The sequence below is a fragment of the Neofelis nebulosa genome, chromosome 12 (genome assembly GCF_028018385.1).
Source record: "Neofelis nebulosa isolate mNeoNeb1 chromosome 12, mNeoNeb1.pri, whole genome shotgun sequence".
NCBI classification, from domain to species: Eukaryota; Metazoa; Chordata; class Mammalia; order Carnivora; family Felidae; genus Neofelis; species Neofelis nebulosa.
Genome location: NC_080793.1, coordinates 32783531 through 32811464, shown reverse-complemented (window position 1 = coordinate 32811464; position 27934 = coordinate 32783531). Strand labels below are relative to the sequence as shown.

The window sequence follows — 27934 nt, the reverse complement described above, 5'->3', positions numbered from 1 at the left end:
CTAACCATAAGTGTACAATTCAATGGGTTTTTACAAATATATATACCCATGTTATCTACCACGGTCGCAATCAGGATATCAAACATTTCCATCATCCCAGAAAATTACCATGTACCATGTTCTTATTTCTATCAACCTAAGCTTTACCCCTTCTGTAATTCTATATAAATAGAATCATTCACTATGTATTATTTTGTGTCTGGTTTCTTACACTCAACGTGTTTTGGGGATCTGCTCTTGTTGCTGCATATATTATTCTTTTTTTCTTGTTGGGTAGTATTTAAATGATTTATACCAAAATTTATCCTTCTGTTGATGGATATTTGGGTACTTTTCATTTTGGGACTGGAGTAAATAAAATTGCTGTTGGAATAGCAATTTCTTTTGGATAAATACCTAGAAGTAGGATTTCTGGCCACAGCACAGGTATATGATTAATTTTATGAGACACTGCCAGAAATTTTTCCAAAGTGACTGTGCAATTTTATACTCTTACCAGCAGTTTCTCCACATCTTCACCAACAGCTGGTGTGGTCTTTTTAATTTTAGCAATTGTAGTGGGTATGAAATAGTATCTCATTATACTTTTACTTTGTGTTTTCCCTGAAGACTAATGGTACCGACAAATTTCATGTGCTTATTGACTATTTATACATCTTCCTTCATGAATCACCTGCTCGAGGCTTTCACCCATTTTATATTGGGCTGTTTGTCTATTTATTACTGGTTTGTAGGAGATGTGTATTGTAAATATTTTCTTCCAATCTGTGTCTTCCCTTTTTGTTTTTGCTATGATAACTTGATGAGCAGAACTTTTTACTCTGAGGTGCCTAGGTGGCTCAGTTAGGTGTCCAACTTCAGCTCAGGTTATGATCTCACAGTTCGTGAGTTCTAGCCCCACATTGGACTCTCTGCTGTCAGTGAGGAGCGCACTTTGGTTCCTCTGTCCTCTCCCTCTCTGCCCCTCCCCTGCTCATTCTCTCTCAAAAATAAACATTTTTAAAAAAAAATTTAGTTCCATTTTATCAATTTTTTCCTTTCTATTCAGCGACATTTATACTCTCTGTAGGACATCTTTTCCTAACCCAAGTTTTTGTTTCCCTCGAGAAGTTTTATGGTTTTGATCTTATGTTTGGATCTCTGATCCATCTCTTAAGTATATTATGGTTTTTTGGTGTTATCTAATACAGAATTATATTGTTAATTGCATTTCCCAAGTATTTGCTGCTGATCTATAAAAATACAATTGACTTTATGTTCTACATTTTCTAAATTCATGTATTAAATTCACTATAGCTTTTCTAAATTACTTTGGCCTTTTAAAATTCATTTCTAAGTTCTAGTAGTTGTTTTGGGGCTTCCTTAAGATTTCCTACGTAAAGAATCATGTTGGGGAGAAATAGAGGGTTTTACTTTTTCCTTTCCAAACTTTATAGCTTTTACTTCTTTTTCTTGCCTTATTGCAATGGCTAGGAGCTCCAGTGCCATATCAAACAGAAGTAGTAAGAGAGGACATCCATACTTTGTTCTCAATCATGAGGAAGGCTTTCAATATTTTAATGTTAAATATGATGTTACTATAGGTGTTCTGTAGCTGCTCTTCATCAGGTTAAATAAAATTCTTTCCATTCCTGATTTGCTAAGTCAAGAATTGTTGAATTTTGTGAAATGTTTTTTCTGCATTTGAGAGAATTAAACATTTTTTCCTTTATCATACTAATATGTGAAATACATTAATTAACTTTTGGATTAAACAGCTTTGTATTCCTGGAATAGACCCCAGTTGATCATGAGGTACTAACTTTTTCATATATTGCTGGATTCAACCTGTTAATATTTCATTAAGGATTCTGATTTCTGTCTTACTTCAGGCTACTGTAACAGAATACCATAGACTGAGTGACTTTAAACAACAAACATTTATTTCTCACAATTCTGGAGGGTATGAAGTCCAAGATCAAGGCACCAGCAGATTCAGTGTCTGGTAAGGGTCCTCTTCCAGGTTGCAGACTGTTGACTTCTCCATCACATTGGAGGTTAGGATTTGAACACATGAATCTTGGAGGGACACAAACATTCACTATATTGCAGTGGCTATAATCACAGAAATACTGATCAGCAACATTTTTTTGAAATAGTTTTCTCAGGTTTGGTATCCGGGTAATACTTGCTTCATAAAATGAGTTAAGAAATATTCCTTCCTCCTTTATTTTCTAAATTTGCTTAGCATTCATATTGTTTTTTCTTTAAATGTTTTATAGTACTCCTCAGAGAGATCATCTGAACCTATAGTTTTCTTCATGGGAAGGTTTTTTAAATCACAAATTCAAAATTTTAAGTAGATAAAGGGTTACTCAGATTTTCTATTCCATCTTGTATTAGCTTTAGTAAGTTATGATTTAAAGTAATTTGAAAACATCTAATTTGTTGAATTTAATGGTATAAAATTTCCACATTGTTGTTTTCCATATTATTTTTTTATTATTCTTTTAATGTCAGTATGATCTAGTGATATTTCTTTCATTCCTCAGGTTGGTAATTTCTGTTTTCTATCCTTATCAATCACGGTAGAGGTTCATCAATTTTATCATACTTTTCAAAGGACAAACTTTTGGCGTTGTCAATTTTCTCTATTAACTATCTCTTTTCTATCTGGCTGATTTCCGCTGTTATCTTAATCTTCTTGGTTTGGGTTTAATTTGGTCTTCTTTTTCTAATTGCTTATAGAGGTATGAAAAGTAACCTTAAAGTAACCTTTTTAAGGAGGTTTGAAGACAGAGCAAGCAGTTAACAAAATTTGTGCATGAAGCACACCAGATTCAAACCTGGGTATCACTTTCATTTGAAGTCTTGGAGATTACCTCCAGGTTATAGATACAGACACACACACACACACACACACACACACACAGGACATTCTTGGGCTTCAGGAGATGTTCTTCATCTTTCGACACACTATTTCTGCATACTGCAATACACTGTATGAGATCCAAGGTCAAACAAAGTCCTGAATGACCAGGTCCACAGCCTTGAACATGTCTGGATAGTCTACTGGTGTGTCATCATGGCCCAGACTAAACATGAGTCTGGATTTTCAGGCAAGCATAAGCTCCTAAAATTTAAGCCTCTTTTTTCACATCTCTAACGGTTTTCCTAGGAAACCAGTGAAAGAGGGTTTGTCTCAGCACCACTGTCTACATAAATTTGAGTCCTTATAGACACCAGAATTATGAAGGTTATTTATTCTGAACCATAGGCCCTGGATATCTTCTATTTTCTCCCACCCTTTTCTAACAGTAAGCAATATGTCTCCTATGACTTATTAATTTCCATACGGACTTAAATTTGTGGAAACTCTTCCATTATGAAGTCATGAAATTGCAAAAGAATTTGGAAAAATAACAAAGCTCATGAGACAGACCTGCCCCAAACCTGGAGATCTCTATTTGTGAGGCATCAATTCAGTCCCATTACTACATATACTCAGGGGGATAAATCCTGAAGTTGTGGGAGCTCTAATGTGGCAGTGGAGGTGATGGTGGGGCCTACTTGCTAACACCAATCTGTTCCCATGAAACTTAAAGCAACGCAAGATTTTTGCACATTTTTCTGTAATTGAATACCATTAAAGTATTGAATATACAATGCATCCTGCCTTTCTTTTATTCTTTCAAAAACTACTTATTGCATGCCTACTATATACCAAGCACTGTGCAAGGGATATTGGGATAAATTGGTGAAAAAAAAAGAAAGCTGAAAGACAGTTATGACTGGAAAGAGTAAGAACAGAGAAGAAAAAGTGAATTGCTGGCGGGAGCCTCTATTACCAAAGACTTAGTATGTTCTTAGGACCTTGAATCAGAAAAAAAGCAGTTATGCTGGGTCCCTCTGACATGTATGGCAAGGAGAGTGTGTGTGTGTGTGTGTGTGTGTGTGTGTGTGTGTGTGTGTGTGTATGTGTGGTGCCTTTTGGAGAAGATGAGGGAGCATAAGGAGAATACCTCAATTTCTGCCCAATAGAAGTGGGAGGATGGAATCACTGATGTTCCAGAAGCTAAGAAAGGAAAAATGTAAATTATTTTCTTTACGCATGTGGTTTGCACAACATCCTCCAACATAAGACTCCCACTTGGGTCCTAAAGTTGGAAAAATCTAGAGAGTATGGAGAAAAGGAACAGAGCTACAAGACTTGACATTGTATACTGGATGCCAGCACTAGCAGACAAACTCCTAGAGGGAGACCTTTATAAAATAGTCTCTAGGTTCAATAGCTATGTGAACTATGAATCTGGAATTAGCATCATCTACCTAAATTACAGAGATATACTTCTCACATAAGTCTCTAAAGTGCAGGCAAGGTAGCAAAGGAAGAGTTCTTTAAGTGAGGGTAATTTGAAGAGCTCCTAAGAACTCCCTACCCCAAATGGTATTTCCCATGTTGACTAAAATTCTTCATTTTGTTTCACTGCTTGGAACCCATCTTTACTCATCTCACTATAACCACAGAAGCAGTTATAACATAGAATAAATAGTAATTAAAGATTCTGAAGTCAAATTGCCTTGTTCATCTTGGGCTTTACCACTAATTGTGCCTGTGACTTTGGGGTGTGTTTCTTAATAATAGCTAAAAATTAATTATATGTAATCGCTTAGCAACTATAGGGCCAACCACTTTGCATGTTTTTACATGTATCACTACTCCTCACAATACCCTATGAGGTATTATTATCATTATAATTTTACAGATGAGGAAACTGAAGCACAAATGTAACTTTGAGGTCCAAAACTAGTAACTGGAGGAGCTGAAATTCAAACCTAAGCAGACTTAACTATTATGGTGGTCCCCTCACTTAAATGCTCTAAGCCCCTATGCTTAGAGAGTAGTAAGGATTAGGTAAGATAATGCTTATAGATTTGACAGAGTGCAAAAGTGTTCAACACTATTACTGTTATTATTCCAGATAAATTAATTCTTGAAAAGAATTAAAGCAGTACCCAGCAAACCCAGTTCAATTTTACTGGCCTCTAGTATCAAGCTCTGTATTAGGTGCTAAGGTGATACCATGATGTATAAGACTTGATTCATACCATCGAGAAAAACAACTCAAGGCTTACTTAGTTGTCCCCTACATAAAGTCCTTCAAGGGCTCTATACTGCTTTCAGAAAGCTCATGTGCCTAGCTTGACACAAAAGGTCCATCACGATTCCATTGTCTTGCCTCCTTGAATGCATCTCCTGCCACTTCCCCTATCCACACTGCAGCCTGAGCTACTTATTCTTCAGATATGCAAGACATTTCACATCTCAGTGACTTACAATGTGCTGTTCCATTAGTCTGGGAAATTCCTTTCTCTACCTCCATTTCTCCAATGTCCAGCTCAAATCTTTCTGGAATTCCCCAACCCCTGCTACATTAGATGCTCCCTCTCTGGGCTCCCACAGAATCCTGCACACACCCACTGTACTTATTACACTGTACTGAAACTATCCTGCTCATATGCCTCCCCCACTATTCTGTAAGCTTCTTGAAAACTGTCTTAACAGTCTCTTACCCTAGCTCCCAGAACAATTTATGCACAGTAGACACTCAATGAATGTGTACACAATGAAAAAATTAATAAATAAACTTTAATTAGCACTCTAATGAGGGTATAATGATTTAATGGAAGAATGAGTATATTGAAATTGACTAAGAGGATCTGTAATGACTTCTTTGAGGAGGTGGCATGTGAACTGGCTCTTTGTGGGAAGGTAGTACTTAAATTAATGGACATATGCAGAGAACCTCCTGGTAAGAAAAGTTCTGAGGAAAGGCCCTAGAAAGAACTTTTGGGGTATACTGAGTAAACCTCTGTGACTAGAACATAGGGAAGAAAAATGGAGAATAAGGCAATAAAGTGGCAAGAAATCTAGCAATAAAACTGGGACATGAAGAGAAGCCAGGCCATCAAAGCAATTCTCAAGCAATTTCAATTAAAAAAATCTTAACTGCTGTAAGTAACATTATCAGCTCCCAATTCTATCTCTTCTCATGCATAACTGGCCCCTATAACCATAACAGAACTAAAGTTATGTGTACAAGGAGATGTTGTAGCAAAAAGACACAAATGGGGAAAGGAAAGTAATATGGGGAGAAAAATAGGAGCAAACTGATCTAAATTAAAATACCAAGCAGAGGGGCACCTGGGTGGCTCAGTTGGTTAAGCGTCAGACTTTGGCTCAGGTCATGATCTCCTGGTTCATGAGTTGGAGCCCCACATTGGGCTAGCAGCTGTCAGTCCAGAGACTGTTTGGGATCTTCTGTCCCCCTCTCTCTCTCTGCCCCTCCCCCGCTTGCAGTTTCTCTCTCTCAAAAATAAATAAACATTTTTTTTAAATCTTTAAAAAATATATCAAGCAGGTAGGAGTGTCTCACCTGTAAAACAGCAGAACCATGTCATCAGCAATTTGATTAACCTTAAATTTATTTTCAACTTTATGTCATTTTTGCTATATATATTTCTATAACCAAACCACACTAACTAATCTAAGGTGCAGAAACAGAGATCTCTAGGGACAACCAATATCATTTTAGAAAGGAAAGCCTTTCACCCACATGCTTTGCACTGCACCTAATGGGCCCCGGCATAACTACAGAGTGAATCTGGTACAGTATTGAATACAGGTTCCATCACAAAACAACAAAATGCACAACCACTTTACTCACTGTGCTCTCTGCTTCAAACACCAACTCAGTATTTACTGCACACCTGTTATGAGAAAGATACTGTTCTTGGCATAGACAGGGAATCTGGATGCATCTGGTAAGATCCAGGCCTTTAAAAGAATGTACAGAGTAGGTAAGATAAATGTGTATGTGATAATGCAATTCAAGGTGTGATGAATGTATGAAAAATGTAGCATGAAAGCAAATAAGAGGCATTCAGCTGAAATGGGGAAAGATTTCATGGCAGGGTTAACTTCAGGGAGTACTAGGGAAAGTTTTCATTGTATTTCTTCTTTTATTTTTATTTATGTATTTTAATTACAAAGGTGATAGATGCGCATTATTTAAAAGATCTTAAATACAGATAAGCAAAAAATCACTAAAAAACCACTAGATTTTTGTATATGCCACTTAAAAATTATTTATTTATAAAACTGAAACCCTATTGTACATTCCTTTCAGTCAATAGCTTATTCAGGCAACAATATATTACAACCATCTTTCCATGTCATTTACTATACTTCTACAACTAACTTCTTTATATTTAAAAAGGAGCATATCAAAAGGTATAGATGAGTATACAGTAAAAGCATGTCTCTCTCCCATCCCATTCCCCAATCACCTTTTAGTTGTAACCAGAAACAACCACTGTTACCGGTTTCTTGTGATCCTTCCACAGATATTTTGCGTATGTGTATATATTTCTTTTTAAATAAGTGGTAGCCATGCACACACAATCCTGTACCTCATTTTTCAAATCTCCCAGGCAATACACTTATCACTGCCTTATTACTCTTAGAAGCTACAAAATGTTCCATTGTATGAAAATATAACCACTTGATTATCCAGTCCCCTTTTTTTAAAAAAATTTTTTTAACATTTATTTATTTTTGAGAGACAGAGACAGAGCATGAACGGGGGAGGGGCAGAGAGAGAGGGAGACACAGAATCGGAAACAGGCTCCAGGCTCTGAGCCATCAGCCCAGAGCCCGATGCGGGGCTCGAACTCACGGACCTCGAGATCGTGACCTGAGCTGAAGTCGGACGCTTAACTGACTGAGCCACCCAGGCGCCCCCATCCAGTCCCCTTTGATGGACATTCAGAATATTTCTAATATTTTGCTACTACAACGTTACTAGATGTGTCCTTAAAATGTAAATAGGTACACATTTGTAAATATATATTCAGTAAAAACTGCTAGAAGTGGAGTTTTAAGTTCAAAGGATATGTATAGTTTAAAATTTGAAAGATATTAATTACCACAGTGTCTTCTATTCAGAGGTGTCATCTTGCCAATTACAAATGAGAACGTCTATTCCTTTCCCTTACGTGTGGCTGCCCAGGTGATACTATTTCCCATTCTGCCATGCCCCCCGCCCCACTACCAATATACAAACACACCTTACAGATAGGTGAGAACAACTATCTGGCCTATGGAATGTAAGAATGTGAACAGAAATGATGCGCATTGTGTCAAGACCAAAATAATTGAGAAGAGAGTGTGCATTCTCCACCATATCCTTGCCTTTCTGCCAGTTGGAAAGAGAAGATGTCAAGGCCTTAGGAAATGGCAGAGCCACATGATGCAAGGAACCTGAGTCCCTGAATCCATACAGAGAAAAACTGTTTATCAACCAGAAACATCCACATGGGAGTATTACATGAAGGAGAAATAAGTTCTTATTGTATTAAGGTGTTGAAATGTTGGTGTTTGTTAAAATATGTTGCCTTATTTTAACCAACATACTAAAATACCTTTTTTTTAAATAAAACTCCAGATCCCTATACACTAATAACGAAGCGCAGAAAGAGAAATTAAGAAAACAATCCCATTTACAATTGCACCAAAAATAACAAAATACTTGGGAATAAAGTTACCAAAGAGGTGAAAGACCTGTACTCTGAAAATTTTAAAACACTGATGAAAGAAACTGAAGATGACACAAAGAAATGGAAAGACATCCATGCTCATGGATTGAAAAAACAAATATTATTAAAATGTCTATGTTACCCAAGGCAATATACACATTTAATGCAATTCCTATCAAAATACCAACAGTATTTTTCACAAAACTAAATCAACAATCCTAAAATTTGTATGGAACCACAAAAGACCCCAAATAGCCAAAGCAATCCTGAAAAAGAAAGACAAAACTGAAGGTATCACTATTCCAGACTTCACAAAATATTACAAATCTGTAGTAACCAGAACAGAATAGACACATAGCTCATTGGAACATGATAGAAAACACAAACATAAACCCACAATTGTAACATCAATTTATCTTTGATAAAGCAGGAAAAAATATCCAAAGGGAAAAGGACAATCTCTTCAACAAACGGTGTTAGGAACACTGGACAGCTACATGAAAAAGAAAGAAACCAGACCACTTTCTTATACCATACACAAAAATAAACTCAAAACTGGAGCACCTGGGTGGCTCAGTCGGTTAAGTGTCTGACTTCAGCTCAGATTGTGATCTCACAATTCACGGGCTCGGGCCCCACGTTGTGCTCTGTGCTGACAGCTCAGGGCCTGGAGCCTGCTTCAGATTCTGTGTCTGCCTCTCTCTCTGCCCCTCCCCTGCTCATACTCATTCTTTCTGTCTCTCAAAAATGATTAAATGTTAAAAAAAAATTTTAATAAATAAACAAACTCAAAATGGATTAAAAACCTAAATGTGGAACCTGAAACCATAAAATCCTAGAAGAAAACACAGGCAGTAATTTCTCTGATATCAGTCATAGCAACATTTTTCTAGATATGTCTCCTGAGGCAAGGGAAATAAAAGCAAAAGTAAACTACAGGTACTGCATCAAAATAAAAAGCTGCACAACAAAGGAAACAATCAACAAAACTAAAAGGCAACCTACTGAATGCAAGAAGACATTTGCAAATGACATATCCAAAAAAGGTTAGTACCCAAAATACATAAAGAACTGATACAACTCAACACCCAAAAAAACAAACAATCCAATTTAAAAAATGGGCAGAGGGGTGCCTTTGTGGTTCAGTCAGTTAAGCGTCCAACTCTTGGTTCCAGCTCAGGTCATGATCTCAAGGTTTCATGAGTTTGAGCCCCATGTCAGGCTCTGCGCTACAGAGCTGCTTGGGATTCTCTCTCCCTCTCTCTCTTCCCCTTCCCTGCTTGTGCTATCTCTGTCTCTCTCAAATACATAAACTTAAAATATATATATATAGGCAGAAGACATGAACAGACATTTCTCCAAAGAAGACATCCAGATGGCCAACAAACACATACACGAAAAGATGCTCAACATCACTCATCATCAGGGAAACACAAATCAAAACTACGAGATAACACCTCACACCTGTCAAAATGGCTAAAATCAAAAACATGAGAAAAAACAAGCACTGGTGAGGATGTGGGGAAAGGGGAACCCTTGTGCATGTTGGTAGAAATGTGAACGGGGACAGCCACTGTGGAAAACAGTATGGAGGTTCCTCAAAAAGTTAAAAACAGAACTACCCTACAATTCAACAATTGCATTCCTGGGTATTTACCAAAAAAAATACAAAAACACGAATTCAAAGAGATACATGCACCTCTATATTTATAGCAGCATTATTTACAACAGCCAAATTGTGGAAGCAGCCCAAGTGCCCATTCATAGATGGATACAGAAAATATGGTGTGTATATATATGTGTGTGCATGTGTGTGTGTATGCACACATACATACATAAAATGGAATATTATTTAGACATAAAAACGAATTAAATCTTGCCATTTGCAACAACATGGATGAAGCCAGAGAGTATAATGCTCAGCAAAATAAGTCAGAGAAAGACAAATACCATATGATCTCATTCATATGTGGAATTTAAGAAACAAAACAAACAAGCAAAGGAAAAAAAGAGAAAAGGGGCCAAACCAAGCAATAGACTCTTAACTATACAGAACATACTGGTAGTTATCAGAGGGAAGGTGGGCGGGGGGACAGGTGAAATAGGCGATGGGGATTAAGGAGTACACTTGTGACAGGCACTAGGTGTTGTACAGAAGTGTTGAATCACTATATTGTACACCTGAGACTAATATAAGACTATATGTTAAACCATACTGGAATTAAAATTAAAAGCTTGATTTAAAAAAGTATCATGTAAAATAGCAACAGAATATGAGATAGAGCTAACAAAATACATGCAAAATATGTATGCTTTAAAAAAAAAACAAAACTAAAGAGATAAATAAAAAAGACCTAAGTAAAACTGGCACTATGTAACATGTTCTTGGATTGGAAGACTCAATATTGTTAGAATATCAAGTCTTCTCCAAATTGAACTACATATTCAATGCAATCTCAAAAATAATTCCAGCATAGTTTTTGGTAGAATTTGGCAGACTGATTCTAAACTTTATATGGAAAAGCGGAGGACCTAGAATGAGTGGAACAACTCTGAAAAAGAGAAACAGGAAGGAGAATTCACATTACCTGATTTCTGTACTTAATATAAAACTAAGCACTTAAGACAACGTGGTATTGGTAAAAGGATATAAATATACATCAGTGAAATAAAAACAAAATTTTAAATTAAAAACCCACAGTTCAGAGAATACACTTAGGAAATACCCCTTAAGTTATTTCAATGTTAAGTACGACAATGGCTATTAGAAAATATCTTTCATCTCCTGGGTTACCAAGAACTGTTTTTTATTTCCTCGCTTTATTATGAATGAATACTGATTTATCAAATACCATTGTAATATCTGGGGAAATAATCCTAAATTTTTTTCTTCTGATCTATTAAAGTGATACATTAAATTAATATTTCCTAATGTTGAAACAGCCTTAACACATCTCAAATAAACCTTGTTTACTTGATTATGATATTTTAATATGGAAAAAACATAATAGACTGAGAAATTCTTTGAACAATTTATAAACTTCAAATTTCAACTGAGGAATTAAACAGTAGAACCAACCCTTAAAAGAACAAACTTGTTATCTGGAAAAGCAAGTGAATGAGTTATCACATATCCAAATCAAAAATAAAAGAAATGGAATTCCTGAATGAAAAGGAAAGAGAAATGGGGGGCAGATCTAGGAGCCCTCATTGCAAATAAAAGAAACTCAAGAGGGACCGCATTGGAGAAAGCAATAATCAAAACATAGTGCAAGAAAACTTCCCTCAGGAGGAGACTAGAGTTCTTAGATCAAAAGCACTGATTGTGTGCCAGGCAGGATAAATGAAAAAAGGCATACAGCTTAGACATATCCTGGCAAAAGTTCTAAAGTTTAATAAAGAAAAATATAAACTTTCAAAAAGAAAGAACAGGTTACTTACAAACGAATGCGCATGAGGCCAGCATTGGAGATGGCTAAGCACATAGGCTCTGAAGTAAGACTACCTGGCTTCAAATCTTGGTGTGAGCCTGGGCAAGTTACTTAACTTCTTTGTGCTTCTGTAAAACAGGAATGATGACAGTACTTCACTTCTAAGGTTGGCTGGAAGCAGTATTTGCGATAATACCCAGAAGAGTCTGGCACATAGTTCATTATAATCACTGGACTTCGATCTGTTAACACTGGAATTTGTATCAGAAAGTGAAAACTTTGTAGTAGACCTTTGAGAAGGCAAAAGCCAGAACCTTCCCCAGACCTTAATGTTTAGCACTAATGATCTGAAAAGCTGTACAATAAGCCCCTTGCTACTGCCTCTAATGCTACCTGAGCTCATGCTAGTGAGTAGTGAACTGATGGGCTGAAGGAATCTCATTGATTAATTTTTATTAATGTGAACAAGGCAAGGATGACAGGTTTTTTTGGCCTAGAGTTCAAGATTATCATAGATGAAAAAAGTTGTAAGCTCTGTCAAGAGTAAATGGACTTGAGGCACCTGGGTAGCTCAGTCAGTTAAGCATCTGACTTTGGCACATGTCATGATCCCACAGTTCATGGATTTGAGCCCCACGTCAGACTCTGTGCTGACAGCTCGGAGCCTGAAGCCTGCTTCGGAGTCTGTGTCTCCCTCTCTGCCCTTCCCCTGCTCGCACTCTGTCTCTCTCTGTCTCTGTCTCTGTCTCTCTCTCTCAAAAATAAATAAACATTAAAAAAAAAAAGAGTAAATGTACTCACAGTGCAATCTCTGAGAGACATGGAGGATTCTCCTACAATGAGTAGATCTTATTGTGTTTGCCACTCAGGACCCTCCAAAAAGTGAACTAGTATGGGATCTGTGGCTACGTGATTTGAATGTCATAAAAAAGTTACTTCGTTCATTCAGCAAATTACTTGAGCACATCTATGTTATGTGTCAAGCAGTATACTGGAGTTCTAACCGTAAGACACATGGAGCCCCTTCCCTCAAAGAGTTACATATATGAATCTTGATTTATATGACCCAAATTAGAACGCCCATGTGATGTAAGAAACTGATCATACCAAGGTCATTAACAAAATGCAAAACACACATACACATACACCTCTTCTAGCACAAGAAACAAAAACAAAAAAGCCAACTTTTAATAGTTAATCGTGAATAGCAAATGTTACTTTAACTTATTTTAATCCCATCTTTTATAGTTGTGAATGCGAAAGCCAACATAACAATTTGGTGGAAACCTTGTATTAGGTCAATTCTACTTACTAAGCACTTAGCACCAATCAGAAATATTTTAAATGTTCCTCTCTAGATACTAGCTAAAAATTCCTTAAGTCCACTACCTATCTTCACATGGAAGATTATTTTTTCAATCCAAAAGGAAGATAAAGAGTTAAATCGCATATAATAAATGTAGTGGGGTTAAATGGTGGCCCCTGAAAAGATATGTTCATGCCCTAATACCTAGGACCTATGACTATCACCTTCTTTGAATAAGGGGCCTTTGGGGATGTAATTTAGGATCTTGAGATGAGGAAATCATCCTGGCTTATCTAGGCATGCCCTAAATCTAATCACAAGTGGAGTCTTAAAGCCAGTCCTTATCAGAGAAAGTCCTTTCCAGAGAAAGGCCAAGAGTGTTTTGAGACAGAAGAGGAAAAGACACGGAGCAGAAAAGAAGGAGGCTATGAGAACACAGAGGCAGAGACTGGAGTGAGGCAACCGTAAGTCAAGGAATGCCAGCAGCCACCAGAAGCCAGAAGAGGCAACGAATGGATTCTCCTCTGGAGGCTCCGGAGGGGTGCTGCCTGCCAACACCTTGATTTCAAACTTCTGGCTTCCTGAGCTGTGGGAAAATACGTTTTTGTTGTTTATACCCCGGATCTGTGATAATTGGTTACTGCAGCCCCAGGAGACAGTGAACAAAGGCATTTTGGTAAGAAGCCCTGGGTTCAAGTACCACACCTGACAGTTTTGTCCCTATTTGCTGCTTAGCAAGTCCATTAGCCTCCCTGAGCCTCCACTGCCTTATTAGTAAAAATGGGATAATCAGACCTGTGCTACTATCCCCCAGAGTTCTGATAAGACTAAACTGAAATCATGGATCTGAAAACACTCAGAACACTGTAAAATCCTATGTGAATATGTATTATTATTATTCTTATACTTTATCTGGAATTTCAAATGAGGTTTGGAGCACAGGCTCTTTATTCAAATCCACTTGCTGCAACCCTTTACACAAAAATCAACGTGCCTAATTTTAACAATGCCAACATTCTATCAATTCTTAATATCCAATTTTATGTATAGAATTAAGCTATCACTAATATACATAGTACCTCTTTAGTGCTAGGATTTAATGAAGGCCTAATTACCACTAACCCTATCGTCTATTTTATTTCCCTCCAGATAATCTTCTACTACTGTCATACTAATTTAGTAAAGAGACTATCTAATTGGTTTATTGCCCCCATATATATTAACAAATCAGTTCTAGCTGATTTGCCTTCAACAATATCTGTGAACTCACTTAACTTAATCATAATTCTTTCTGTAGCTGACCTTAATTATTCCATACTGAATTTTTCTCGGTGAAGAATGAACCATTAATAATCTCTTCCTCCTATTTCTGGTTTTCCCCAATAGGTAGATCCTGATCTACTGCCAGACCTAGTTCTTCTTTCTAAAATCAAGTATATTTATGAAGTATAACCATAAACTAAGGATATTAGTTCCACAAGTTACATACAAAAGTTCACTTCATAACTCTATAATCTTACTTTACCAATGTACAAATTCGTATTTCCGAGAGAATGTTTCCATTTTTATTTCACATAAAACATCTTCAGACACATTTTAAGTTATTGAGAGGTTGGTTCTACTGCAAGCTGCAAATGTCTTCCCTTCAGTGCAAGGAAGTTTGACATTAAAAATTTTTAAAAATGGCACTTTGATAATGCAGTCTGGTACCAGAATTTATTTTCTTGTGCCTTAATCATTCTATTCTGTATTAGAGTAGAATGGCACTCAAATCATCCTTAGATCTAACCCAGAGTTCCATAAAAATGTGTTGTCTGAAATGTTGCCTCTTCAGAAACCTTTAAGTAAATGTTAAAGGATTCTTCCCAAATAGCAGTTGAGCAATAAAAACTTCAAGGACTTTGAGATTTGTAAATGTAATAATCACTTGTAATTATTACCATCAACAACATACATCCTTAAAATGAGATGTCCTTCAATAATGCATTAGGTGTTCCCACCAAACCACTGAATTGTGGGTAATATGTTATTTTAATCTACCTAATTTCACTACCTTTCCATAGAAAGCAATTAAATCACCTCCAAGATGCATGTTAAACATTCAGTTCTCAGGATGGCCACTAAAAAATTTCAAATCAATAATTATACTTAGGAAAGCCACCCCCATTATTTTGTATATATAGGTGAATACTACTGTATGGCATACCTATAACTTTAAATATAGGCTTTATCCCCCTACAAATGGATTTATAAAGGTACATACTGTATTATCTCAGATTAATAAGAAATTTAGCAACAATAGTCTCCTAATTCTCATGCTCTTAAATGACCTACAAAAAAAGTAAACTGTGAACCACTTCCAACTGTAGCATCTATATTTTTCAATCAATTCCACATGAGACTGCCAAAATACTACTTATTCTGTAAAATGTGTTAACTCCCTTGATAAGGAAGATGGGCTAAAGATCTTCCTTAAAAGTTCTGACTCTAGATCCTTGGGATTCTTCTTAAGAAACTTAAAAAACATCCTGGGGCACCTGGCTGGCTCAGTTGGTAGAACATGCATTTTAAGTTTGAACCCCACAGGGCATATAGAAATTACTTAAAAGTAAAATCTTTAAAAGAAAAACAAAAAACAAAACTTAAAAAACATGCTAAAAAGCCATTCATTCCCTAGTCACCCATCTTAGCAACCAAAGTATAGAACCTGGCCCCTCGCCACTAGAGGGGGGTGTTTCTTCTACTGGTTTCTCTTTCCCCAAATTTGGCTCACCAGAATTTCTGGTTGAACTAGAATCAAGCCTCAAGATAAACATTCTGACCTTTATTTCTCCTTCATAATTGTGTGGTCCTCTCACTTTATTTCAGGCTGTAAGTTGCCACTAAAATATCAACTTCAATCCCTAATTACTTGTATTATTATGACCCATATCACACTTTCTTGCCTTTCTTACAGGCTAACAAGCGTTACACAGAGCTGATTATAGAGATTTTGACATTAATTCACTGGAAAATAATCAGAAAATCCAACCAAGCCTGAGTATTCATTTTTTAAAAACTGGACTTTTTAAAATTTGCCATGTTCACATGACTTCATTTGAATCACAATACCATGAAGGAAAAAAAAGACTATCAGTAACAAATTTCAAAGAAGAAACTCAACGTCTTCAAGTGACTTGCCCAAGATCATGGGTACGAAACAGTGAAGCCATAATGAAGACTCAAATACCCTGACCTGTACACATTCCTGGTACTACTTACTCTATGCCATGAGTAAAAGACACAAGATGAGAAAATACACCAGTTCTTTACTGCTTTCTCTGAAGAACCCTGGTCTGAGGCAATGTCCCTTAGAGAAGATCAAGACAAGAACTGGCCGAGAATCTGCACACACTCTATGAAGCCAGAAGTCAGGAGAGGGAAGAGCCCTGATAAAAGTAAATGTATCATAATAAAATCAAATCCATCGGATATGAATCTGCTTGGGACAAAGTAGGTATAACCACTCAGAATGCTTTTGGCTACAAGTGACAAAATCCCAAATCACGCTGTATTATCTCACAGAACTAGAAGTTCAGAGGTAGAGCAGACCAAAAATACAATCAGCAGTTCAATAAGGTCATCAAGGACTCAGGTTTCTTCTCTCGTTCTGTTACCTTCTAGATGAACTTCTTCCAAAGCTACTTTTTCTCATTGTTCTAAGATGGCCTGAGCAGTTATAGCCATTACATTCTCTCATAACATCATCAGAGGAAGAAAAGGTACCATCTCTTTCTTTTATCTCTTTTTAGGAATAAGAAACTCTTTCCCAGAAGCACTCTGGCCCTCCTCCAGACTTCCTTTCAAATCTCATTGGCCAGAACAGGTTACAGGCCATGCCTAAGCCTTCACTGGCAAAGGAAATGGGATCAACCATAATTGCTTACACTAATCATCTGGGATAGAATGAATGCTGGAGAGAGTCAATCGCCATGACCATACCATGGGCAATTTATAATGATGAGTATTACTGTGACATTGTTTTCACTCCAGAACAAAACTGTAATTTAATTATGCTTCTTCCATGATCATAACAATGAGGCATGTGCTTTGCGTGAGACTCAGATAATTACTGCCTGCTCACATCTCATATTTACCATCATAAACTTATTCATCAGATATAAAACATTTTATTAAAACTTTCTATTCAATCCACTATTTTAAAAAAAAAATCCTTAATGCAACATTTTAGAGCAAGAATGGCAAAGAGATTGGTGTTCCACACCTATTCCAGTAGATACAGCTATCTAGAACCCCAATTTAAGAATGATCCAAAGCGGAGTTTGGATCAGTGAAAAACAGTGACATGACTCATTAGTGATGTCTTCCATGGACTTGGGTTTGGGCACAATACAGAGTATATTTGCCAACACTGATTTAGAGAAAATCTCTTTAAATAATTTCCCTCCAATGATCATGGATTTCTCTAATGCAACGCCTCGTTATTTTCATTTTAGTGGAAATTCAATCTACTCTTTCCCTCTTTATTCTCCCTATGTAATTTACATATATATAAATATAATATACATCAAGCACAAACTCCAAGAATTATTTTATATATAATCAGAGTTCCACAGGAATTCTGAAAACTGACCCCTTTTCTAAGTCCATAGAAAAGCTTGGCAGAATGGCTTCATTTACAAACTATCTCACTTACAGGAAGCAGAGCGTCTTTGGGGCCCAGTCTGGATGTGGGCCTAGGCAAGATTGATGGACAGAAGGAAAAAAAGGAATGGCCATCTATTCACAGTGAAGATGGCCCAGTCCACAGCTTCCAGACAAAAACCAAAATGGAACCAAAACCTAATCCTACACAAAGGTGACTAATCAGTAACTGAAGAATGCTTAAATAATGGCAGATTACAAACAACATGCAGAGTTTATGTGTATAAAATGCATTTGAAAAGACAGGGAAGGACAACAGTGGTTATTCTGGAATGAACTTACAGCTTTTTTTCTTTTGTCCTTCTATTTCTTATCTACATTTTTCTGAGTGTCCTGTACTGCACATACACTGCCTTTTTAATGAAGAAGGGGGAAAAAAAGGAAACATGTTTTTATCTTATCGTTTGATGTTTATGTTTTCGTTGTTCCAATTAATCTTTAACTGCCTTGTAGTTAAGATCAAGCTTGTCCAACTATTCCTAAGGTTGGGAAACGAGGTTGTTTTAACTTTTTGATATCATAAGCAACAAAGTATTCTTGTAGCTGAAAATTGATTTGAAATATAAAAGAAGTTAGAAAAATCCCTAAAAAAATGAATCAAAGTGTTTAATCACCCCATAATACGCTAAAATTACCACTACTCAAAAATTTAATTAACTTAGGATATTCTCTCTCTCTCTCTCTTTCTCTCTCTCTCTCTCTCTCTCTCTCTCTCTCTCTCTCCCTAAGTCAAATCATTTTTTTACCCAAACTGCCAGTTGGCCAGTCTGTGTTCACAAAATTGGTTTTGGCCAAAATAATTTTAAGTCAATTTGGTATTGGACAAAGAACACACCATCAGCATCAGGGGAAAGTCTGAAGGCACAGATAAGAAATAGGATTCCCAAAAAAGATTCAGTAATAAAGAACAAGCAAGATAGCCTGGACAAGTCTGAAAAAGAAAAATCACCTAGGGCAATGGTTCAAAAGTGGAAGGAAGTCTTTTATCAAGGCAAGGAGCTGTAAAATGAACCCAAGTAGCTTATTACGTGCTTGTAAGGATACCAAGTAAACTGGTTCATCAGCCTGCTTGGATTCTCTCCCCTGGGTAGAACAGTACTAGGGTTTTCCCCAGGTTCCCTATGAAAAAACCTAATCTGCCTGGGTCTCAAGTTGAAGACAAATGTTCCCCAAATCATTCCATAATCACTTTCACAGTAAATGAGGTTTTGGAGCTGGCCACTGCACAACAGAGGATTCAAACCAGTTTTTTGGCATATTATGGTTCCCACTCCAACTATAGAAGGTAATTTCCCACATTGTCAGACAAAGCAGAGATGGGAGATGATATGACCTTGCACAGGAAGAAGCAACTCGAACTGGACTGCTTTAGGAGTGAAGAACTCAGGTAGTGGACTTCAGCTTCTACAATAGCTGGTCAATATGGCTAGCGAGAGCCAGAAGACATCCCTGGTTCGAAGTCCTCTAAGGAACCTGATTACAGTTAGGATTTCTTTTTAGCTAGTTAATCTTCAATGGAAAATCCTGGAGAGCTTTCTGAGCACCTATATTCAACTCAAATATTAACTGGTTGCCAGGCTGTGGGTGTTGCTGAGGCAAGCAAGGAGGTAGCAGGGTGAAAGACATTATTGCCACTGTCGTTAAGAAAGGTGTTCTAGGGGCGCCTGGGTGGCTCAGTCGGTTAAGCGTCCGACTTCAGCTCAGGTCACGTTCTCGCGGTCCGTGAGTTCGAGCCCCGCGTCAGGCTCTGGGCTGATGGCTCAGAGCCTGGAGCCTGTTTCCAATTCTGTGTCTCCCTCTCTCTCTGCCCCTCCCCCGTTCATGCTCTGTCTCTCTCTGTCTCAAAAATAAATAAACGCTAAAAAAAAAAAAAATTTTTTTTTAAAAAAAAAGAAAGGTGTTCTATAGGAAGGAAAACAGAGAACAGTATTTATATTCAATCACAGCAAAGTAGGTGTGAAAAAAAATAGATAAATCAGTCTTGTTTTTGTAAGAAACAAAACAACATAGAGATGGACTATTCACAAATGCTTCTGGGGCAACTGAGTAGTCATTCGGAGAAAAATATAGTTGGACCCATCCATCACCCATACACCAAGAAAAATGGGTAAAAACTTAAGTGTAAAATAGAAACCACAAAGATAATAGAAGATAATATGAGAGAATTCTTTTACAACTTTGTAATGGGACAGCCTTTTCTAACTATGACCCAAAATCCAGAAGTCATAAAAGTATAACAAATTCAACTACATTTTAAAAAAAAATCCACTTAGCAAAAACACCATAAGCAAAGATGAAAGACAATAACAAACGGGGATGGAGGACATGTTGCAACTCACATTACAACAGGCAAATTAAACACAACAGCCACAGGGTGATTTTAAACAACCAACCACTCCCCCTCCCGCCCCCCCACCAAGAAAGGTAGGGATAAAAGACACATTTCACAAAAAAGGAAATATAAATGGCTCCTAAACATATGAAAAGATATTCAAACTCACTCATAAGGTAAATAGAAATTAAAACTACACTAAGATAACATTTTTCACCCATCAGATTGGAAAAAATCCAAAAGTTCAAGAACACATTTTGTGGGCAGGAACATGGGTAACCAGTCACTCCCATGCGTTTCTGGTGGGGGTGTACATTGTACAACCTCTATAGAGAGCAATTTGGTAGTACCTATAAAATTATAATAACATACACTCTTTGGTCAGCAATTCCACTTTTAAAATTTTACCCTACAAATACATTTACACAAGTATGAAATAATCTATGTAACAAAAGTACTTATTGCAGTATTGTTTCTAATAGCAAAAGATTGAAAATTTCCCAAATGCCCATCAATATGGGACTGGTGATATAAATGATGCTATACCCACACAATGATGTGGAAAAGAGCTCCAAGATATATTATTAAAGTGAAATATATCTGGGATATTTTCCCACTGTTATGGAAAGAACTCCAAGAAACACTGTTAAGTGAAAAAGGGAGAATAATACATATATAATTATATGTATTATATAAAATGAAAAACAGAATTTATATTTGTATTGGCTTGAACATGCACTTAAAAATTCTGGAAGGACGGGAATTGAATAGATGGGGAACAGGGGTGGAAAGGAAACTGCTCATTTCTAAACACTTTGTTGTGTGAATCAAGTGAATGCATTACCTTTTCAAAAGGTAAATTTTTAAATGCTTAATATATTAAATGTTTAGTAGATATAATTCCAGAGATATCTACTAAATATTCCACATTTGGACCCCTCAGTCTATGGGTGATAGATGGCGGACAAGTGAGTATGCACTTGGAAGCTGCCTTAAATAGTAGCATCCAGAAATGAAAAGCAAAGTGAGGGTTACAGTTGGAAACCTGATGACTAGAAGTGAAGAACTCACTGATGGTTGTTTATTCCCAGGGCAGAGGCAGTGAAGAAAAGAGGAAAGAACACAATCTTGTGAAAGTGTTATAGTAAGAGAGGCACATCAAAATAGAGATAAGCCAGAGATTAATTCTTAGGGGGAGTTAAGTCAAAATGTGGTACAATTCCTTAGGATACCTGAATTGGTTCTTGGTTCAAACACAGATGTCACAGAGTGGTACAACTAAAGGCACAGCTCTTCTGTAGACCAGCTGCAATGGTGACAGCACACTGATGTGCAACCAGCCTCCTCGGCTGCTCTCTTAGGCCTAAACTCTACATAAAACTCTCTCAGAAAAGTTAATAAGGCCACAAGGCTGGTTAGGATAAAGAAAATAGGATATTTGGAATAAAGCTTCTTGAAAACTGCTTTCATTCACCCATCAAATGTTTACAGAGCACCTACTCTGTGCCAAGAACTGCTCTAAGTGCTCAATAAATTCATCCCCCAAAATAAATATGTCCAAGGTAATTTAAACAAAAAAGAGATTTTAAAAGATTTTGAGATAACAGAAGCTTCTCTTAAAAAACATTTTGAAATATGAAAAATAAACTAAAAAGTCAATTGACAGCTGTAAAATGCTATGAAACTATGGTAAATGGATTTCAATTTTTACCCAGTTTATTCTGTTGTTTTAAAAGAGTAAAAATAGTAACTGAACATGTGAATTTAAAATAAGAAAATCATTCTCAGAAATTAGAAATAATGAGGTAGTATGTTTCAATTTCACTAAACTTAAATAGGATAAATCTTTAAAATATAAGCTTTCTATTCTCATCACCACAATCGATAAAACAGGAAAACATAACTGGAAAAGGGAACTAATTCAGAACAGATGTCAGGGAGGAATTTTTCCAGGAGTGAACTATAAACATGCGGAATAAATACTGGAAAATGTATTATGGTAAAAAAATCAGAATCAGTTACTAATTACATGATCTAAGCAGGAAACCAGATACCTAAATATGTAGAACAGGCATTTAAAAAACAGCCCTAAGTTAATGGACAAACCACGTTTTGACTCTCCAAACCTCAGATAATAAATAAACCTGCAATGTGTTAAAATAGGTATTTCTCAATGCCTATAAAGTTGGCTCTTATTTATCCATAAAGATGTATCCAACTGAAAATGTAACAAGTTTGCAAACAGAATTTATTGCATTCTTCCTGCTTGATGTGCTAATATTTTTTCAACCTAAAACCTATTTGGTACTTTCCTTTTGACCAACCTTCTTAATATTTCACCCTATCTACTTACACTCTACAAGGAGATATAAAGACTTACAACCTCACCATCACCAATCATTCTCCAGAAAAAAGCAAAAAGGACAGTTATTCCTTGGCTGCTACATCTAAGAAGAAATAAATGGTTTATGCCTAGCATGCAGTAAGGATCAGAAAGGAACTGAAACAAACAACAGTATCCATTCCAATGAAAGTTTATTAATTTGTATGAAGTCAATTTGCTACTCATCCATATTCAGATGAATGTACAAAAAAACAAATTCCATAGCTAAATATAAAATGACTTTTGGACTATCCAGGTTTCTGCTCGTTTCTACTTTATGGATAAGAGAAAGCTGTGATGCTAGCAGTACATTAACTCCTTCAGGCTACCAAGATCCCACTCAGTAGCTACAATTAATTATCACACAGGCCAAAGCAGTTTAATATATTACTAGTAAGATTACTACTATAAGCATACATGTTAGATACAAAAGAGTTATTGAGCCTACGGACTACAGCAATCAGGTAGTGACAGAAGACTAGACCAGAGCTGACTCGTGATTCACAATATTTAACTGGCCTAAAAAAGCATTCCACTCCAGAACCCGAAAGATCCTTCAGATCAGATAGCCCAATGTTGTCATTTTATAGATGATGATATTTAGGCTCCAAAAAAAAAAGCTTAATAAACTTACCCAAGGTAGGGCAGTTTCATGGCATCCAAGCCAGACCCAAGCCTCTGAGAAGCAATCTAGTGCTCTCTGGGAAATACAGCATCCCACTCCTGGAGAACATTCTGAAGCAACTGAAGTTCATGTGAGGCAATTTTTTTTATTTCACAGTTGGGTGATAAGGAAAAGGGTTATGTGGTTATATCTGGAAAAAGATATTAACTTCATCTATCACTTCTAGCTCAAATAAGTTCTCATTTTATAGGTATAAATAATATCCCAAGTTGATTTATCACACAAGAGTAGTAACTTTTCTCCCCCAAATCTGTGGTCTTCTAGAGTTTACCAGCAACTGGGGAAAAACATGACTAGGAAATAAACTCTCTTGGGGCACCTGGGTGGGTCAGTCAGTTGAGCATCCAATTTCGGCTCAGGTCTGATCTCACATTCTGTGAGTTCAAGCCCCACGTTGGGCTCTGTGCTGACAGCTCAGAGCCTGGAGCCTGCTTTGCGTTCTGTCTCCCTCTCTCTCTGCCCCTCCCCTACTCACACTCTGTCTCTCTCTCTCTCAAAAATAAACATTAAAAGATTTTTTTAAATAAAAAAAAAGAAACAAACTCTCTTTTTAACCACACTCCAAGCCTGTTATTTATTAATGAATTAAAAAATATATATCATTTAGTGAGATTTTAAAATATTAGCAGTTATGCTATTAAGTAATCTTTCTATCTCAGTTTTTACTGTTTTCTAAAATCTGTAATATAGAAAGTCTTCCCTCATCTATTACTTTTTCCTTTTAAAGTAAATTTTAATATTCTAAGTCACAAGAGCCTCTCTCTAAAACTTCCTACAAATATAATTCCAAAATTTCTTTGCCTAGCTCACTTCTACATATACATAGTGTCATACACATCTAGTTAAATATATTTCAGAAGAGGTAGAAAATTAAGAAATTTTTATATTTAACTCATTATACACAGATGTCAGAGTTCTCAATTTTGTAAATCTTAAGAAATTTTTGCACAAGAATATGACATTACATTTCCTAGCCTACAGCATCCGGTTCATCACTAAGAAAAAGCAGCATAAGAGAAAGTGCAAATAAAGGGAGAAAGAGGGTAAAATAAGAATCAAGTCTATCAGGAAAAAAAAAATCATTAACAAATCTTCCTATGCAGATACAACAGGTACAAGCTGAAATGCAATTTCCTTGTATCAACATGCAACTGTCTGGGCTTGTAGCCATTATCTAACAAGGTATCTTCAATCAGGACTGTCAGAAGTTGAGGTGAAGAAAGCTTAATGTATGATCTCATATACATCCATTAATGCATGCCAAGAAGCTCCCAATCCATATAGTTTGTTATTTATATTATGGCTGGTCTCTATACTCAAATTTAGAAGAGAGAAGTATCTTATGGATATTTACTATCTATGTTAAACTTAGGTGCCACAGAAATTTCAAAGATGTGTGAAGCATGTTTCTGAAGCTTATAGTTTGACAGGAGAATAAGCTATGAACACAAAAGCACCAAAAAAAAAGCTGTAAAATAAGAACTCTATAAAAGACTAAAGCACAATCTGAATACATTTCTTGAGCTAGTTTGACAGGATAGATAAGATCTCAATAAGCAGAAAAGAAGGAGAAGGGAACATAATACAAAGGAAAACTATGAACAAATGTGGGAGGGGGAAAGATGTTTGAAGAGCAGTAGAAATACCAGTTTGACTAGAATGGGGAAATTCTGTGGAAATAAAGAGGCCAGGATATGGAGACCTTTGAAGAGAATATCCAGACCTTTTGGGCAATGATAGAATTGATATGGAAGAGATGATATGCAGGTAGATCAGTCAGAAAACTACTACAGTAGTACCATATTCCTAAGCCCAGAACACTGAAGTTTGTAAGTGAATGTCAGCTACAGTTACCAAATTTTACATATACATACATATATATATATCTTCTATTATATATATCTTTACATATATATATATATCTTTATATATATTATATATATAATATATATATATATAATATAATAGCATAACTGCTAATATATATATATATAACTTCTACAGTGATTCTAGAAACTTGGACTTACACAATTCTTTTACTTTCCCTTCCTATTTTCATTTCAGGTAACATCTTCTGGCTTGGATTTTTTATTTCGCTTTTCCTTATCCAACTTAGCATTAGTAAGACTTATCATTCTTTGTTTATTAGCAAAATCAACATCATACGTCATTGCTTCATCAGAAGAGCATTTAAAGCAATTTTTTAAACCCCACTTTGTTAAAGTGATTGTTTTCTATCACACACAATAAATTTCCCCCAAATTTCATATTTTATTTTCCAAGAGCAAGAGCACCTTTTTTCTTGCAGACTTCACCTACAAAACCAAAACAAATGAAAGGTTAATATCCAATGAATCTGTAATAGTTACTTCATAGAAAGAGTTTTTTACAGATTGACTGCCGTACCCTTCATGAAAGCAAAAACTAACTGCATTCTTTGCTTTGTGTGTGTAAACTAGGCCACACATGAATGTCTCTCTTCTAGAAAAAGGACCAAACCAGTTAAGTTTTCAACATTGCACGGATTAAGGTAGTCTTATTCTATTTGATTTCCCCAAAGAAGAGATTTAATTAGAAAGTATTAAGTTTCATTTAATACAAAATAGTCATCAAAAAGGTAATTCAGACTACTGAAATAGTCATATTACACATGCCTTACAGAATATTGTGATTTCTAGTAAATCAGATTTATGAAAAGGTATAGATCAATAGATATTAATTTGAAAAAGAAAAGAGAATGATTCATTCTGTTTGAGGAATTGCATAGGTTTAGAGACCAAGGATTAAGCAGAGGATGGTGTCCCACTTTGTAAGAGAGCCTTCCTTGTCTCTCCTTCCATGACTTTCCATTTGAGTGCAAAGACGTTGCCGCTTATCAGTGACTATTGGAACTTCTCCAACAGTCAGCCCAACTTCCTACCCAGAGGAGTACTAAGCCAGCTGATTGGCTCAGCGCAATCAGACAACAGCCCTCAGCCCAACTGCAGTCAAGGAACAAAGATTGGTGACCTGATACTCAGGAAGGAAAGGATGCAAAAGAGGGGTTGGGGAAAGCACAGAATTAACCAACACAGACATCCAGAAAAACACATCCACTTAAAAGAGAGAAATCCTTTACCTGGAGATATTCAGCCAGGGATGGATTTTTTTTTAAAGGTAAACAAAGACACGAGTTTAAAACTGTCATTGGAGGAGCCCGATTCATATGAACAAACTTAGTAGCCTTGGAACAACCCTGAGTGGGCAAAGACCTTTTTATATATTAACACTTAGAAAATGGACTTTATTCAATAAATTCATTAAAAGATGTCCTGTTTCCTAAAAACTGTACCTAATTTTAGGGTTTCTGCTCTACATTGACTCCAGTTCTGCATGAGATTTCAAACTAAAGGGGGAATGGGTGGGGTGCAGAACACATGAAATTTTTACAGCATGGAAATAAAAGTATTTTTAAACCTTCTTGGGGGTGAAGAATTAGGCAAGAAGTAATACGTGGAAACTGTCAAGTGCTTCTCTACACACCCACCCACCAGATACCATCACAGCCGGCTAGGGGAGTCTCCCTCTTCTTGCCTGACAGCTTCACTTTCTTTGAGGTCTTGAGCTGGTGATCACACTGGCCCGTCATGGTATTTTCAGTTAACAAAGCAGTTACTCAACAGGGGAAAAAGCCACAAAGGAGCAGAGCAGCTGCTGCTGCACCCGTGATGCAAGTGCAGGATGAGCCCCGGGCCGCCACCGCCGCCTCGGCTCCTCCGTGACGTCCGGGAGGGGTATCCCCGGCTCTCAGGAAGTGGTGGCCGCGGGCGGCTCCGCCCCCACGCGACTCGGGGCTGGCCGGGCCGCCGGGTGGCAGGACTGCCAAGCAGGTTGGCAGACGGCTTACGCCGTCCGACACACACGCACGCCCCACGGGCCGCGCGCCCCGCTCCCTCGCCCGCGCCTCGCCCTCTTCTCCAGTCACAGCCCGCGCCCCCTCTCTCCCAAGACTCACACCCACTCACCCCGACCCCCTGCGCAGAGCCTTGCCCAGCGCCGCTGGTCACTAGACGGGGACGAGCCGGGTCCAAGATGGCGACTCCGCCCCCGCCCCCTCCGCACTCTTGGCAGGGTCAGGGCGCCCCCTCACGCGGCGGGCTCGCGCCCGAGGCCCGGCTAAAAATAGCCAGGCTCCACTATATTTGGTTCGGCCGGATCCCGACGCGGCCGCGCGCACTCCGCCCCGCCCCGCCCCGCGCGCTCCGCCCCGCCCCGCCCCGCCCCGCCCCGCGCGCTCCGCCCCGCCCCGCGCGGCACTGAATGGAGAAGGGGCGGGGGTGACCGAGGGGAACCTACTCCGCTATCTGCGGCGCGCGCCGGCGGCAGGGCCCGGCCAACTGCCGAATTTAGTAACATCGCCTGCGTCAATCACGCGCCTCCTGTGCGTCAGCGCCGCGCTGCTCCAGGTCCTGCTCCCCCCACCCCCCAGCCTTTGAATGGATACAATGTAGCAGCGCCCTCCTTCCTTCCTAGACTG

General features: G+C 37.5%; 1 long non-coding RNA gene across 1 annotated transcript; it reads right to left on the bottom strand.

Moving 5' to 3' along the window:
- Nucleotides 1-1900: 1900 nt before the first annotated feature.
- Nucleotides 1901-27621, bottom strand: LOC131491609 (uncharacterized). Its single transcript, XR_009251543.1, has 3 exons — nucleotides 27423-27621; nucleotides 12019-12136; nucleotides 1901-6817 (listed from the first exon to the last, which is right to left on the bottom strand). It is a non-coding gene; the product is annotated as an uncharacterized LOC131491609 (long non-coding RNA).
- Between the last annotated feature and the right edge of the window lie 313 nt (nucleotides 27622-27934).